The sequence below is a fragment of the Elephas maximus genome, chromosome 7, assembly GCF_024166365.1.
Source record: "Elephas maximus indicus isolate mEleMax1 chromosome 7, mEleMax1 primary haplotype, whole genome shotgun sequence".
NCBI lineage: Eukaryota > Metazoa > Chordata > Mammalia > Proboscidea > Elephantidae > Elephas > Elephas maximus.
The window spans coordinates 97,172,809-97,189,090 of NC_064825.1; the positions used below are offsets into that span (position 1 = coordinate 97,172,809).

A 16,282-nucleotide genomic window follows, 5' to 3' on the forward strand; every position below is an offset into this window, starting at 1 on the left:
TTAGTCAAGTAGAGGGTCAGCAAAAGAGAGGAAGGCCCTCAATGAGATGGGCTGACAGTGCCTGCAATGACAGGCTCAAGCATAGCAATGATTGTGAGGATGGTGCAAGACTGGGCAGCATTTCCTTCTGTTTACATAGGGTTGATATGAGTCAGAAGCGACTCGACGGCACCTAAGAAGAACAAGAGCAATGACATTTTCACATTATCTACACAATCATAGGAGCATTTAACCTAATTTATCTTGTGGTCAAGCTCAAGAATACCATTTGATTAATAACTTTCTACAAGGATAACTGCTACATAAAATCCGTTATGGTAGAAACCTGACAATTAGACACAATCTGCTCATTTAAATAAGATTTCATGGCTTAAGATAACTAGTCTAACTCATGGGTTTTTGTTTGTTTTTTAAATAAGGCAGTTGAGGCCCTGGAAAATTATTTAAGGATTTTAGCTTTGGCAAAAATAGAAAATGTTATTTGTAAAAAGGTGACAGCAATAGCAATCATTGACCACACACAATTGAATTCTTGCTTTTCTTCTTTCCTTCTGTTTCTTTCCTCTATTCTCCACTTCATTCTTTTCATCTACGATAAAAAAGAAAAACCAAACCTGTTGCCACTGAGTTGATCCCAACTCACGGCAACCCCATGTATTATATCATAAAACTGTGTTCCATAGGGTTTTCTTGACTGTAATCTTTAGGAAAGCAGATTTCCAGGCCTTTCTTCCCAAGGACTGCTGGGTGGTTTTGGACTGCCAACCTTTGGATGAGCAGCTGAGCACAAACCAGTTATGCCATCTAGGGACCTTTGTCTAAGATATCCTGTACCTTCTTCCAAAACTATTTGAGGAGATCATAGTATAAAAATGGCACCAGGACAACAAAATATTTAAATGCAAAGTATTCCGCTTTATGTCATCTGGTGTAGTAACAATGTTGTAAAAGGGATTTTCTCTCATTTATGGCCATTTTTTAAGATTACACGTTGACCTTTGTTTATACCTTAACAGCTTGCCACCCATTATTGTGTCAATCCTATAACTTACATTATAAGCTACAGAAGACAAAAGAAAAGAGGCACACTCTGAATTCTTCGCAGTCTCCCTTTAAAGCCGAAATATAGACAAGAAATAAAGCAAGAAAGAACTTTCTAAGTAATTATTTGTATCTGGAATCTATCTGTATGATCATTGAGTGCTATTAATGACAACAAATGGGATGTTTCAAAGTATTTTTATAAAGCAAGGAATACAAACTGCAAGGTATGAATTCAAACATCTTTTGAAAAAGAAAATCTAAGCATTTGGTCCATCTATTTACTCTTCTGCTAATGGCATCCCTCCCTCTCTCTCACTCTCTATCACTCCCTTCCTGACCAGCTCTCTCTCTCTTTTCTTTCTTTATTCCTGCCCTCTGTCCCTCCTGCCTCTAAACTCACTCTTTCTCTTTTGTTCTCTCTTACATAGGGGATTTTAAACTTTCAGTTTGTCATTCTCTACTTCATTGAGAAGCTAGGCATTATCTAGGTTTATGAAACACAACTGTGTTTTATCAACTTTTAATGGCAAGATCCCCAGAGACGCCAAGCTAGAATCAGTCCATCCCAAACATATCAAAGCAGACCTTGCAGGAAACGAATTGAGTCCTGACTTTGGGGAGGACAACAGTTCTATTCATAATTGACTGCTTCTATCCCAGGGATTTTTTTTTTTTTTTATCCCAGGGTAGATCAGCTGTCCAAGAATTTGAGATGCTGTCCGGCAGATCACTCTGCTAAAATTTTCTCGCACAAATGTATAGGAGATTCATTCATGCTTTAATATTTTGATAAGTAACTGAAAAGGATTTAAAATGTCAGCAAAGGGTTTGTAAGGCTATGAAGGTGTAACCCTTAGTGAGGGTTCACAGGCCTAGGGACTAAGTTCAGAGGTCACCTTGAAGTTACTAAAATAAATTATGATGGCAATTACACACCATTCCAACCAGTAACATTTGCTAACCCTGAGGAGAGGGAATTAAATAATAGAAGTAGAAGGAGGAAAAAAGGAAAAAGAAAAAATAGGAGATATGAAAGAAGATAACATAGAGACGTGGTACGACTGAAACTGAAATCCTCAATTAATGTTGGCCACGATAAAAAAAAAAATTTTTTTTCTTTATGATGTCAGATTACATGTAAAAAAGAAAAATTAGATTATATATAACCTCACTGGAAGTTATCACTCAGTCAAAATTACCATTTCTAGCCCCTTTTCCCATTTTTCTACATTCCTTAGTTTGCTATTCTCCTGGGTTTTTTTTTTTTTTTTTTCCTCTTCATTATAATGTTTGAAGCATATTTCTTATTTAGGAAAAAGAAAAAGGATCTTTGAACTGCACCTTGAGCTTTTCATAAGAAAAAGCAAGAGAGAAACTCAATGGATATGCTAAACAAATACTGCTGGAGTGAGCATCTTAAAGCTGTGCCCTCAAACTTTAACCAAATAAGACTTTCTTCAGATAAATCATGAATCAATAAAATTTTTTCCCAAGTGGAAAATAATGCTATATCCATACATGACTGTTATAGATATGTCCTTTACCTCTCTGGGTTCTTTCTCTTTCTTAAGACATTGCTAAATTTGCCATTCATTATTTTAATGAACTTTTTTTTTTTTTTTTTTATCATTTCTGAGATTAACCTTCCAGATTAGCTAATAGCCAATGCAAACATGCTTTTTCTAAGTTATTTTACTGGAAGATCCAGTAGCGCCTTGGTAAATGACATAACTGCAGGGTGAGATAAATTTCAATTGCAAGTTATGTCCCTTATTAATTGTGTGAAGTTAGACATACTATTTAATTTCCTTAAACACAATTGTCTTTTTTATAATATGGGTGTCTTAGTCACCTAGTGCTGCTAAAACAGAAATACCACAAGTGAATGACTTTTACAAAGAGAAATTTCTTTCCTCACAGTAAAGTAGGCTGAAAGTCCAAACTCAGAGTGTCTGAGAGTCATAAGCAGAAATGTTGAGGACAGAGTAGAACTGCCCCGTAGAGTTTTCAAGGCTATAATCTTACAAGAAGGAGCCCTGGTGTCAGTGGTTAAGTTTGGCTATTGGAACTCATCAGCTGCCCTGAGGCAGAAACAAGTGGCAGTCTGCCTTCCTAAAGATGAAATTAAAAAAACCAAACCCACTGCAGTCAAGTCTGATTCATAGTGACTCTATAGGACAGAGTAGATTCGCCCCATAGGGCTTCAGAGGAGTGGCTGGTAGATTTGAATTGCTGACATTTTGGTTAGCAGCTGAGCTCTTAACCACTGTGGCACCAGGACCATAGCCTTGGAAATTCCATGGGGCAGTTCTACTCTGTCCTATAGGGTTGCTATGAGTTAGAATGACTCAACAGCAACAGGTTTGGTGTTTTTGGAATCTTATGGAAGAAGACTGCCACATCTTTCTCCCTCGGAGCAGCTGGTGAGTTTGAACTGCTGACCTTTCAGGTAGCAGTCAGTGCTTTTACTACTGTGTCAGCAGGGCTCCTTTCTCTGAAAATAGGAAGCAATGTCTTAGGTTGCCTTAATTTTTGAGTGGATTAAAAAAACAACACATAAACAGGACTTAGAAGTGGAGATAGATAATGATGGAGTTAAGGATGTGACTTCACTGCCATACATTCTGGATTCTTTATCCCAGCTCCATCACTTGAATAAGTTACTTAACATCTTTGTGCCTCAAGCTCCTCATCTGTAAAATGGGCATGTTCACTGTAGGGATTTACTGGGAGGATTAAATGAGTTCATACATAGTAAAGTCTAGAAGAATCCTTGGCATCTAGCAAGCTCTCCATAAACGTCAGAGACTTTTATCACCATGTTATATGTAAGAAAACTGAGGCACAGGGTAATCAAGTAACCTTCCCAATATCACCAACAGATCTATGGGAGAGTCGAGAGTCAAGATTCAAATGTAGTAATCTGGCTTCCCAATTCGTGTTGTTAACCATTGTACTATATGTATTCAATGCATATTAGTTATTATTTTTATCGTTACTAGATAAATCATAGATGAGCCACCTAGAAGGCCTAAAAAAATTTTCCAGGGACTAGGAAAGAAAGGGCAAAGAAAGGTTTAATTAAATGAACTGCCCCTTTCTTAAATACAGAGTATCGCTCCAATCCTTTTTTATATATTGTGACATTTAATCTTTCACCACCATGATGCATGCAATATGAATCCCATTTATAGATGAGGAAGTTGAGCTTGAGGGATGTCATGCCTTAATTTTGGATGGAATTAACTGCAAAATTCAAATCTGTCTAACCTCAAAACCCTTGTCGTTCTGCTACACAACATTTGCAATGTTTTTGTATTTGCTCTGAAGATATTCAGTTTTCCCTGGGCATGGCAACCATACTCAGAATACAGTTTTCTCCTGTATTTAAAATAACTGACAGCAGACCTGTCCATTGCCTCAGTTTCTGCAAGTCAGCCTCTGAGGGAGCCTAAATGGGAGGTCAGGAGATGACACAAAGCAAAGCAATCAGAGCTTCCTGACTTCTCTGCTCAAAAGGAGAGTAGGATAGGAACCCAGCAGAATAGGAACCCATCGCCAGTTCATGATAAACACAGAGAACTCATTTCTCCCTCTAGGACCTGATCCTAGGATTCTTTTATGTTCTGGTGTCCAGAGTCTGCAGTCTCAAGATTTTCAGGGTAGTTTTTCCAAAAGGATGCTCTCTATGCTCCCCTTGTCTGGGCAAACACTCCAATTTCATCAGGAAATCTGGGACAGTACTTGTAATAGGCATTGTTGGCTGCCTACTTAAGTTCCATTTCCTCCTTTTTTCTGCCAGCCAAAGTCTAATGTCCTTTTGGCAAATTACTTCTCTACCATTGTGTTTCATCCTTGCAATTTGGTGGGACTGAACTGGCTCCTAGATTCAGGGTTGGGGCCTGACTGGCTTAATCTATGTATTTTTTTCCCTTTATCCATTATAATTGGGAGCCCTGGTGGTATAGTGGAAACCCTGGTGGCATAGTGGTTAAGTGCTATGGCTGCTAACCTAAAAGTTGGCAGTTCGAATCCACCAGGTGCTCCTTGGAAGCTCTATGGGACAGTTCTACTCTGTCCTATAGGGTTGCTATGAGTCAGAATCGACTCGATGGCAAAGGGTTTGGTTTGGTTTTATGGGTGGTATAGTGGTTAAGGGTTTGGTTGCTAACCAAAAAGCTGGTAATTCAAATCCAACAGCTGCTCCTTGGAAACCCCGTGGGGCAGTTTTACTCTGTCCTATAGAGTCACTATGAGTCAGAATCGACTCGATGGCAACTTTTTTTTTTTTTTTAAACAGGTGTCCATAATAATTGCTGTAGGGATGGGTGCATGATTCATTTTGGGTCAATGAGAGAGAGTGAACCCAAAAATTTGAGCAGAAGCCTGCTGGGGCCATTCCTCACTTTTACCCTGGAGCTATATGGGCGGGTGGGGAGATACATTCTGGATTCTAAAGATGAAACTGACCCTACCAAAACATGGCCAGGGTCACTGAGCTGCTCCCTAAGGCCTCAGTAGAACCAGTCCCATATCTGAACTGTTTCAGTTTTATGAGCCAATTAATTTCACTTATTTCTAAGGGTAGATTGGATGGAGTTTGCTGCTACTTAGAGGCATAGAGTCCTAAACAATGTTGTATTTCATCACGGAACTGCCTACTGATTCAGCAACCCCAAAGACCCCAACAGTTCTTATGGAAAAATGAATCTAATATCATACAAATTAGAAATATAATATCTTCTCTCAAAGAATTGGAAGCACATCTAGTGATTCTCAAATGCCTTCTTAGTTTCAGCTGCAGATTAGACTACCTCCCTCACCACATATTATGGCACTGATGCCATGGCACAATGTAATGTTGTGACTTCCTCACTTGCACTAGACAGTTTGCTGAAAATAGTTATTTTTTTCTAATGAATTGATGGCATCATATTGCTATCCTGTGACCATGGGGTGCAATAACATTATAAACTAGCCCTAGGTAGAAAGGATAAGCTCTGAGTCTGAGTATATAGTAGCCACTATGACAGAGTATTAAAATGAGAGAAACCAATAGATTTAGGCCTATGTGCTTTGCTAAAAATGGAAATGAATATTCCAAATATTCTTGTCCTCTAGCAATAATCATCATGTTTATGAATTCCTAAAATCTCAATTTTCTAAATTTAGGGAAGGGCGAAAACTCATATTGAAGTAGCATCTACTATATATGCTGAGCATCACCCAGAATAATTCTACACATATTTGTATATTTATATATATACATATATATACAAATCTATTTAAAAAAATTTTTTTTATTTGAACATATGTGTATGTGTATACCTACACACACAAACTCATGTGTGTGTGTATACATGTCTCAGTTTCCTAATGCTGCAGTAACATAAAAAGCATAAGTGGGTGGCTTTAAAGAACAGAAATATATTGTCTCACAGCGCTGTAGGCTAAAAGTCCAAATCAAGGTCTCGTCAGCATGAATTCCTTCCTTGTCAGTAGCCCCAGGTGTTCCTTCGTTCCTTGGCGTCCCTTGGCTTGTAGATGATTCTCACATGGCATCTGTCTTTCCCTGTGTGTGTGTCTCTGTATCTACGCTGGTCTTTTTATAACTCAGAAGCTGTAAGAGGTTTAGGATCCAACCTAGCCTGGTATGACCTCATTAACATTACAAAAGTAAAACCCTATTTCCAAATAGTCATATCCACAGATAAAAGGGCTAGGAATTCCACACATATTTGGGGGGGCGGGGGCAAAATTCAATCCATAAACACGTTGTTGTTGTTATTAGGTGCTATTGAGTTGGTTCTGACTTACAGCAATCCTATGTACGACAGAAAGAAACACCGCTTCATCCTGCGCCATTCTCAAAATTTGGCTATGATTGAGCTCATTGTTGCAGCCACTGTGTCAATCCATCTCATTGAGGTTCTTCCTCTTTTTCACTGACTGTCTATTTTACCAGGCATGATGTCCTTCTCCAGGGACCAGTCCCTCCTAATAACATATCCAAACTACGTGAGACAAAGTCTTGCCATTCTCACTTCCAAGGAGCACTCTGGTGGCATTTCTTTCAAGACAGATTTGTTCATTCTTCTAGCAACCCATGGTGTATTCAATATCTTTGCCAACACCATAATTCAAAGGCATCATTTCTTCTTTGGTCTTCCTCATTCATTGTCCAGCTTGGCATGTGTATGAGATGATTGAAAATATCTTGCCTTGAGTCAGGTGCACCTTAGTTCTCAGAGTGACATCTTTGCTTTTCAACACTTTATAAAGAGGTCTTTTGCTGCAGATTTGCCTAATGGAATACATCGTTTGATTTCTTGACTGCTGTTTTCATGGGTGTTGATTGTGGATCCAAGTAAAATGAAATTCTTGATAACTTCAGTATTTTCTCAGTTTATGCATTCCAATTCATTTTTGACAACTTCCAATTTTGCTAGATTCCTACTTAGTACGTTTCTTGTTATTATTAATGGATGTTTGCAGCTGTTTCTTCTCATTTGGAGTTGTACCACATCAACAAATGGGGGGTCCTAAAAGCTTGACTCCATCCACATCATTAAGGTCGACTCTACTTCAAAGAGGCAACTCTTCCCCAGTCTAATTTTGTGTGCCTTCCAACCTGAGGAGCTCATCTTCCAGCATTATACTGGACAATGTTCCACTACTATTCATGAGGTTTTCACTGGCCAATTCTTTTCTGAGGTAGAATGTCAGGTCCTTCTTCCTAGTCTATCTTAGTCTAGAATCTCCATTGAAACCTCTCCACCGTGGGAGATCCTGATGGTATTTGAAATATCAGTAGCATAGTTTCCAGCATCACAGCAACATGCAAGCCACCACAGTGCAACAAACGGATGGATGTATGGTGGAATCCATAAATATATATGTATATGACCTGGAACGTCTCAGAAACACGTAATGACTGACCTTTTTTTCTCTAAAAAATATAAAAGGCCATCGAAAAAAGACTGGACAGTAAAACTGACAACTCAAGCTGTGTGAGAAAGTTCAGAACCTATCAATCAGGTCCTCCCAACAAATTGGTGATAGTTTTTGAGTCAGGGCTATAGGAAATTATAGCATATGGAGCCAGAAAGACTCTGAATCCCAATAGCTATCAAAAAAATAAACATACTCTTATTTGCCTGAATATTGGTAAAAAAAATAAAAAATTCTGAATCTACAGAAGAAATAAAGCAGGACAGGCTGCAAAATGAAAGTTTACAGCTGAGGGTCGATAGCCTGTCATCATCAAATGGCAAGGGTAACTCTCCCTCTCCAAACATGTGCTTCCATTCTCCTTTCGGAACCTAAGGACAATATTGCTCTCATGGCTGACCCTTGGGACTAGGAAAATTGAATTTCCAACTCTGAAGTCAAAAGGCCATTAATTTCAATTGGCATTGTTCAATGGAAATTATACTGTGTATGATATATTTGAAAGCAATCTGCTTTGGAGCTGGAAAAATCTAGAATGAAATCCTGGACAGGTATTTTATTAGCTGCTTCGTCTTGGGCAAGTTATTTAACCTTTGAATGCATAAATTTCCCCATCGGTAAAATTCATATAATAAAATCTGGTATGAGAATTAGATATAACATGATTAAAACCACTTATTATGCTTACTGAATACAATCATGATTTAATAAGTGACTCTACAGTTTAGGTGTGCAGTGCTTATGGCCACTGGGGCATCTGCTATACACCATAACGAAAACAGGCTATTAATTAAAGTGAGATGTGCTAGTAAAAACATTTTTTTTTTTTTCTTTTCAAAGGTGGTGGGCTCATGAGAGGGCTGGCCAGCTAGACCAAAAGTATGAAACCACACTTTAAAACAGCATGGATTTCATGTCAGAAGAAATAAAAAAAGTGCTGCTTTCTCACTGTATCTCATCACCTTGATCTTAGTTATTTCGCTTATTATTATTATTGTATTTCTTTCCCTAGTTAGGTCAATGCTAGCTATTCAAAGAGTCATAAAACTTCCTTAGCTTTTTGCAAAATACACAGGAAGCAAGCCTGGATCAGGAAATCAAAACTTTTGGTTCTAGAGTAGCTGCTATTAGTTCTGTAAGCTTAGGAAAAATCACTTAATTCTTAAATATTTAAATCTCTTCATTTGGACAATAAAAGAATCACTAGGTTTCAACCAGGTATAAGGTCTTGTTGCTGCCGCAGGTGTCCCTGTAAAATGCCTGCTTCATTCACAGTTATTTAACGAGGTCATTTTAGAAGAACCATTTTAGCCTTAACATTGGCTACCTAAATAAACCATTGGTCAAGAGTAGCTTCTACTCTTTGCCAGAAGTCATACAATAGTTTATAGACTACAATTACTATTAATTATACTATAGATGTAAAATAGTAGTAATAATTGCTTATCTTGAGCGCTTTCTATGTACTAGGAACAGGTGTCAGCAATTTATGTATATTAACTCATTTAAACTTCAAAAATCTAATCAGATAGGTATTATTATTATAATAAAACTCATTTTAGAGGTGAGACAAAGAAGACACAGAGAAGTGATGTAAGTTACTCATGGATCCTTCATTACTAAGTATCAGAGCCAGGATTGGAACCCAGACAATCTGTCTCCCAGGCATAGTCTTCTATTTATTGGCTGTAGGATACAGCAAAATGTCATCATTACCCCTACAGTTTTTCCCACATGACCGTTTACAAAACTAGTTGATCCATATATTATAGCTTAGATATACCGATTCACATAATTCAGATTGTGCCAAAACAAGATTTTTCCAATAAAACTATCAAAATTATGGGTAGTACGTACGCAAGTCTACTTTATTAGAACTATTTGAAAAATACGAAAAGTACAAAAATTGATTTAAAATGTTTATTGTGGTTTTATTATATAAGTCCTCTCTTATTTTACTGTGAATTGAGAAATGATGCAAACATTTGAGTACAAAGAATCCAGGATAAAAAACCTAGGAACAAAAACATTACACTATTAAGAAGTAAATTTATTAAGTTTACATATTGTAGCTGAAGGAAAAAATAAACACAAAACAGTTTCAAAAACAGAAACTAGTTCCCAATTTTGCTATGTATTTAATTTTCAAATTTGGTATAATTAACCGTTCTAATTTTTTAAAGGTAATATGTGGAGGATTCATTTATTTTTTCATGTTTGGGAAGAAATAAGTCCCTTTTTGGAGAGAATGTGAAACGGCTGTTTCTCGTCTTTTCTTTATGCTTCACATATTTTCTCTCCTTTTTCCTCCACCTCCACTCTAAATTAGCCTGTTCTTTTATCCATATTTTCAAATTCCTGTACTCTACCTTACAAATGAACAAAAAAGCAAAGCCAATGAATTAATTCTCTGTAATGAAAGCAGGTGTATTTTCTGGCCCTTTTTACTCACAAGGCAATCATTTAATGTTTGCAAAATCTGAAGGGAATGACAGACAACAGAAAAAGTCCTAGAGTCATGAGAGTCTGGGTAAAGAAACAACTAAAAGTAAACAAAACAAAGCGAAGTAAGCTAAAAATAAAGGCAAAAGAAGAGTGTTTTAGATCATTCTCTCCTTCCCAATTCTGCCTCATTTTCAATTTTTCAAGATGGAAGGGAAGAAAGGAAGAGATAGGAAGAAGAAAAAGCCCTCCAAGGTCAAGGACAGGTGACTGGGGAACTTTTTGTCCTAACATATTTCACTTCTTCATTTATGTTCTTAGTCCTTGACTGTTTTTGCTTTTTCCTCCCGAGGCACCTGGGCTTCAGTGGAGAGACAACTCAATGACCCCCACGAATCCAACACCACATGCTACTTATATAATTAGAATCCACATCATAATTACTCTCAATGTTTCTGAATACCCCCATTTAGGCAAGCCCTATTCCTGAGTGATAAAGCAGGGAATGAGTTAGAATGAACTTGACAGCACACAACAATAACGACAAATGTTTTGTCTTACATTTTATGATAGGCAATGGATACATATTTATTATCTTACAAAATCTAATGCTATCTCATTATAAGATAATTAGTCAATTAATAAACAAATATTACTTAGTACCTAACATGACTCCAGAATGTCACAAGGCTGACTGGGGTATAATGTATTTCCTGATGATACAGTAACCATAATTTTATTTTTTACCTGAAGTAAAATAACTTATTACCAAATGATAAAGTATGCCATATGCATAAGTTTTTGCTTCAACAGTAATTTCTACTTCTAAAAGAAAACCTTGAAGACCATTGTAATAAATTATCAAAAAATATGGGCATATGTATGTAGTGAACCTGCTTTATGTATCAAACACTGGTCTGATGCCTGTGAGTGCATGTTTGGTGTAATTGGATAGGATATTTGAAGACAAGATCTATAGAGGAATCTGAGTATTGGATGCTGGACTTGGCAGAGGGCTGCTACCTGATCAGAAGCTGACTTCACTGAGAATCACATTTCACAAGAGAAGAAATGCTATCAATACAATAAAATTTAGGTTCAAATAAAACTCTTTCTCTCCACCAAAGATAAGCACAAGATCTCTTTCCAAATGAAGTCACATTCTGAGATCCAGGGTAGGGACTTCAACACATCTTTTTTTTGGAGGGGAGGGGGGACATAAGTCAATATATAACAACAGATACTTTTTTTTTCCTACTTGAATGAGATTGTTGCTGGTCCCTGAAGGATGGATGAGTCAGAATGTGGAATGTGGAAGCCGGAGTCTGACTAACCCACTCCCACTGCCATTGAGTCAAGTCTGCCTCATAGTGATCCTATAGGACAGCATAGAATTGCCCCACAGGGTTTCCAAGGCTGTAAATCCTTATGGAAGCAGACTGCCATATCTTTCTCCTGTGGAGAGGGTGGTGAGTTTGAACTGACCTTTCGGTTAACAGCCAAGTGCTTTAACCACTGCGCCACCACGGAGCCCAACTACCTGCATTCAAATCCCTGATTAACGCTTTTTCATTTGTGTAAACTTAATCTCTTTTCATATGTGTTATCATCTGTAAAAAGTCATGATAATAACAGTACCTACCTCCTAGAGTTTATGTGAGAATTAAATGAGTTAATACATGGAAAATGCTTAAAACAGAAGTAAACTAAATTCAGGGTTAGCTATTATTAAATATATTTTGTCCATCAACTGGGGTGAAAGGAAATAACTGAATACGGAGTGGGGAGTAGAAAGTGGAAGGTGAGAGAATGGAGAGAAAAAACTAAAAAATATTTTCTTAAGGTCAAAACATCTCTCTTTAATCATTGACCAGAGTTTGGTTTATTGAAACCGTGGGGTCTTGAAGAAACACTCTCTAAAGCAGTGGGATGAAAAACCCCTGGCTAGCGAGAACAGATGGGTGGTGTCAGGAGTGAAAAAGGAAGAACCAGCTGGGCATTTTTACTGATGCGACAAGTTTGTTTGCAACATAAGGTGTTTGACTTTAGGCTCGTATTTTCAGCCCTGTTTTATATATTTATTTAACAGACTAGCAGATTGTAGTGCAAATTTACCTTTTGTGCTTGCTTTCATATAATGATTTCCTAAACAATATTATAATGTCATATAATAAAAGTGCTTCCTGCTTTTCAAATGAAGATTTCAAGAAAAATGTGAACTTGTGCCACAGTTACCATCATAAATGAGAGAGAATAACAAAAGATATTTGTTTTCCCTTGGGAATGGTACAAAATAAAGTAAGAATAACTTGACTCAGGACCATATCAATAAACAATATTCCCAGGCAGCCTGGGTTCAAAGTCCTTTCTAGTTGTGTGATCTTGATCAAATTATTTAATCTTTCTATAATTTGGTTTTTCCATTCATAAAATGGAGATTATTACAGTCCTAGAGCATAGAGTGTTTAACAGGTTTAAATGAGTTTACATACAGAGAGTTCATAGAACAGTGTTTTCATATAATAACTACTATCAGTGTTTGCCATTCTATTGTCGTCTCTGACAATTGATTTCTAAAGCAATTAAAAAAAAAAAAAGTTGCCATCAAGTCAGTTTTGATTCATGATGACCCCATCTGTGTCAGAGTATAATTGTGCTCCATAGGGTTTTCAATGGCTCTGATCTTTCAGAAGTAGATCACCAGGGCCTTTTTTCCAAGGTGCCGCTGGGTGAATTCAAACCTCCAACCTTTAGGTTAGTGGCTGAGAGCTAAATGGTTTGTTTCACCCAGGGACTTTCTAAAGCAATGGGCCCTATTATATTGTTAGCTATGAGGAATCTCATAAACATAATCAATTTCTAGTAAGATCAGGAAGAGACCAGTTCTAAAAACAAAATGAAGAGAGTACATTTTTTACATGTACTATCATCTACCCTTTTATAAAGACATATATACCGTAAAAATGGGGGCTCATTCCACTTACCTGTTCAGGGAAACTACACTACACTTACAACAGCCAAAAATAAAAAAAATTAAAAAAAAAAAAACCCACTGCTGTAGAGTCGATTCCGACTCACAATGACCCTACAGGACAGAGTAGAACTGCCCCGTAGGGTTTCCAAGGAGTGCCTGGCAGATTCGAACTGCCGACCCTTTGGTTAGCAGCCTTAGCACTTAACCACTACGCCACCAGGGTTTCCGTTATAACAGCCACATTCTTTTATATATGATAATATTTATCAGCTACTCCTCTTTGAGGAAACCCTGGTGGCGTAGTGGTTAAATGCTACGGCTGCTAACCAAAGGGTCGGCAGTTCAAATCCACCAGGCACTCCTTGGAAGCTCTATGGGGCAGTTCTACTCTGTCCTATAGGGTCGCTATGAGTCGGAATCGACTGGACGGCACTGGGTTTGGTTTTGGTTTACCCCTCTTTGAAACAATGGAGACCCCCAGCCCCCCGCCCCAAATCATGAATGTAGTTGAGCACTTTTGTGGGTAAAATTCCATGAGCTTGTCCAGTGTCTTGGGCTCTTGATCTAACATCAGATTTTCTTGCTACTGGCCAATGCCAGGCACCCTACATGTATTCATAAACACAGCAATAGACAAAATGGCCTGTGTGGTCATCTTACTGGAAAACTATCAAACTGCTAGCAATAAATATACTCATTTTGAAAAACTCAATATTTGCCCCAATCCATATAAACTACTATTTTTAAGGCTAGAAGTGACTGGAAGGAGAAGCTAGCATGTGTTGATCTCCTAGGTGCTTCACATACTCCATCTTATATGACATGGGTTTAGCATTTTTAAATTAGTTTAGCTTGTAGATACTTTATCAAGTTAAAACAATACTGAATGATCAGTCAGGACACCTGAGGAAAAGAAATGTTTACAGTCTCTCTTCACACTAGGAAATATAATAGCAGTAAAAGTCATTTGCGACCTCATAGGACTGTAATTTTTTTTTTTCTTTTTTCCCCTTAATCTGGATCTGGGAGTAGAGGTAGCTCTTTTTCCTGGGCTAAAAAAAAAAAAAAAATGGAATTTATATAGCATTATCTATATTACAATTTTTTCCATTAGAAACAACAATTAAGAGGCCTTGGTTCAGAAAAGCCAGGCTCTGCCCTTTTAGACAGCTAGGTTTTCTAAGTCTTCTTTTAGAGACCATTTTGCATAGGTATGAACTTGTCTAAACCATGAGTTCATGGAACCCAAAGGCCATGTTTCGTTGTTTTACTTCCTTTCTCCAATTTTTAGCACAGAACTTGAATTTTAACAGATCAATTAGTTAATCAATTGAGTCAAGAAGTTCTGAAATCTCTTCTGAACAGTCCTGCTCAGATAATGTGGTCTCTTATTAGCGTTTCCTAAGGATCAAGTAATACGACAACTATACAGCTATTAAAATCTTCCAGAATAGTCCATAGTTTAAATGTTCTATATTGTTGTTAGGGTCCCTGAGCAAGGCAAATGGTTTTTGGCGGTCCTTTTTTTTTTTTTTTTAACTCACCTAGCAGCACTGTGACAGAAAGGGACTTGCTAGTGCTTCTGTAAAGATTACAACCAAGAGAATTCCATAGAAGCCGCGGCCTCAGGTTCCAGAGTGGGTCCCAGCCGCCCCGGGCGCGCGGCGCATCGCAGTTCCGGCCACCGCGGCTAGTACCGCGCGCGCACTGCTTCCTCGCCTGGGCCAGGCCCCCAAAACAAAGACAAAGGGGCTGCCTGGGAGGCTCTACGGGAATTGAATTTACCTGCAGCTTCCGGGAACCACAGGCTCCAAGATGGTTTGCGGGGGCTTCACGTGTTCCAAGAATTGCCTGTGCGCCCTCAACCTTGGTCAGTCTGCTGCTAATTGGAATTGCTGCCTGGGGGATTGGCTTCGGGCTGATTTCCAGTCTCCGGGTGGTCGGTGTGGTCATTGCAGTGGGCATCTTCTTGTTCCTGATTGCATTAGTGGGGCTGATTGGAGCTGTGAAACACCATCAGGTGTTGCCTTTTTTTTTTTTTACATGATTATCCTCTTGTATTTATTGTCCAGTTTTCTGTATCTTGTGCTTGTTTAGCCCTGAACCAGGAGCAGCAGCGTCAGCTTCTGGAAGTTGGTTGGAATAATACAGCAAGTGCTCGAAATGACATCCAGAGAAATTTAAACTGCTGTGCGTTTCGAAGTTTTAATCCAAATGAGACCTGTTTGGCTAGCTGTGTTAAAAGCAGTCACCAGTGCTCACCATGTGCTCGATAATAGAAGAATATGCTGGAGAGGTTTTGAGATTTGTTGGCAGCGTTGGACTCTTCTTTAGTTTTACAGAGATCTTGGGCGTTTGGCTGACTTACAGATACAGGAACCAGAAAGATTCTCATGCTAATCCTAGTGTATTCCTTTGATGGGAAAACAAGGAAAATCATTCATTTTCTGACCTTGTTCACCATCTGTAACTTTTAAGTTAAGCTGATTTGCCCGTTTAATTGAGGAAACAGTATCTGAAAAATTACATTATTGACAGTGGAATTAGATATTTTTACCCTTAGGTTTTGCTAAATGTTTTTCTTTTTTCATTGTTGAAAAAAAAATTGAAACTTGTGGTTTCCTCCAATAAAAAAAAAAAAAATTTTTTTTTTTTCAGTGGTACCCATAACCTTCTGTATTCACAGTGTCTGGCGCTGTCCACCGTGGCCTTTCTTAGCATTTGTACCTGCAGAAAAACTTTGTATGACACTATCGTGTTGGTCATATTGCGAATCTAAATACACATTTCACCAGAATAATTTTATGTAGCACTGTGCTGTGTAGATAGTTCCTACTAGAAAAAAGAGTTGAAGTTTATCAAAGCCAGGAA

At 38.0% G+C, this 16,282-nt stretch overlaps 1 pseudogene; it reads left to right on the forward strand.

Annotated features, from left to right (window-relative positions):
• The first annotated feature begins 15,176 nt into the window (after positions 1-15,176).
• LOC126079438 (tetraspanin-13-like) lies at positions 15,177-15,830 on the forward strand (annotated as a pseudogene).
• The last annotated feature ends 452 nt before the right edge of the window (positions 15,831-16,282 follow it).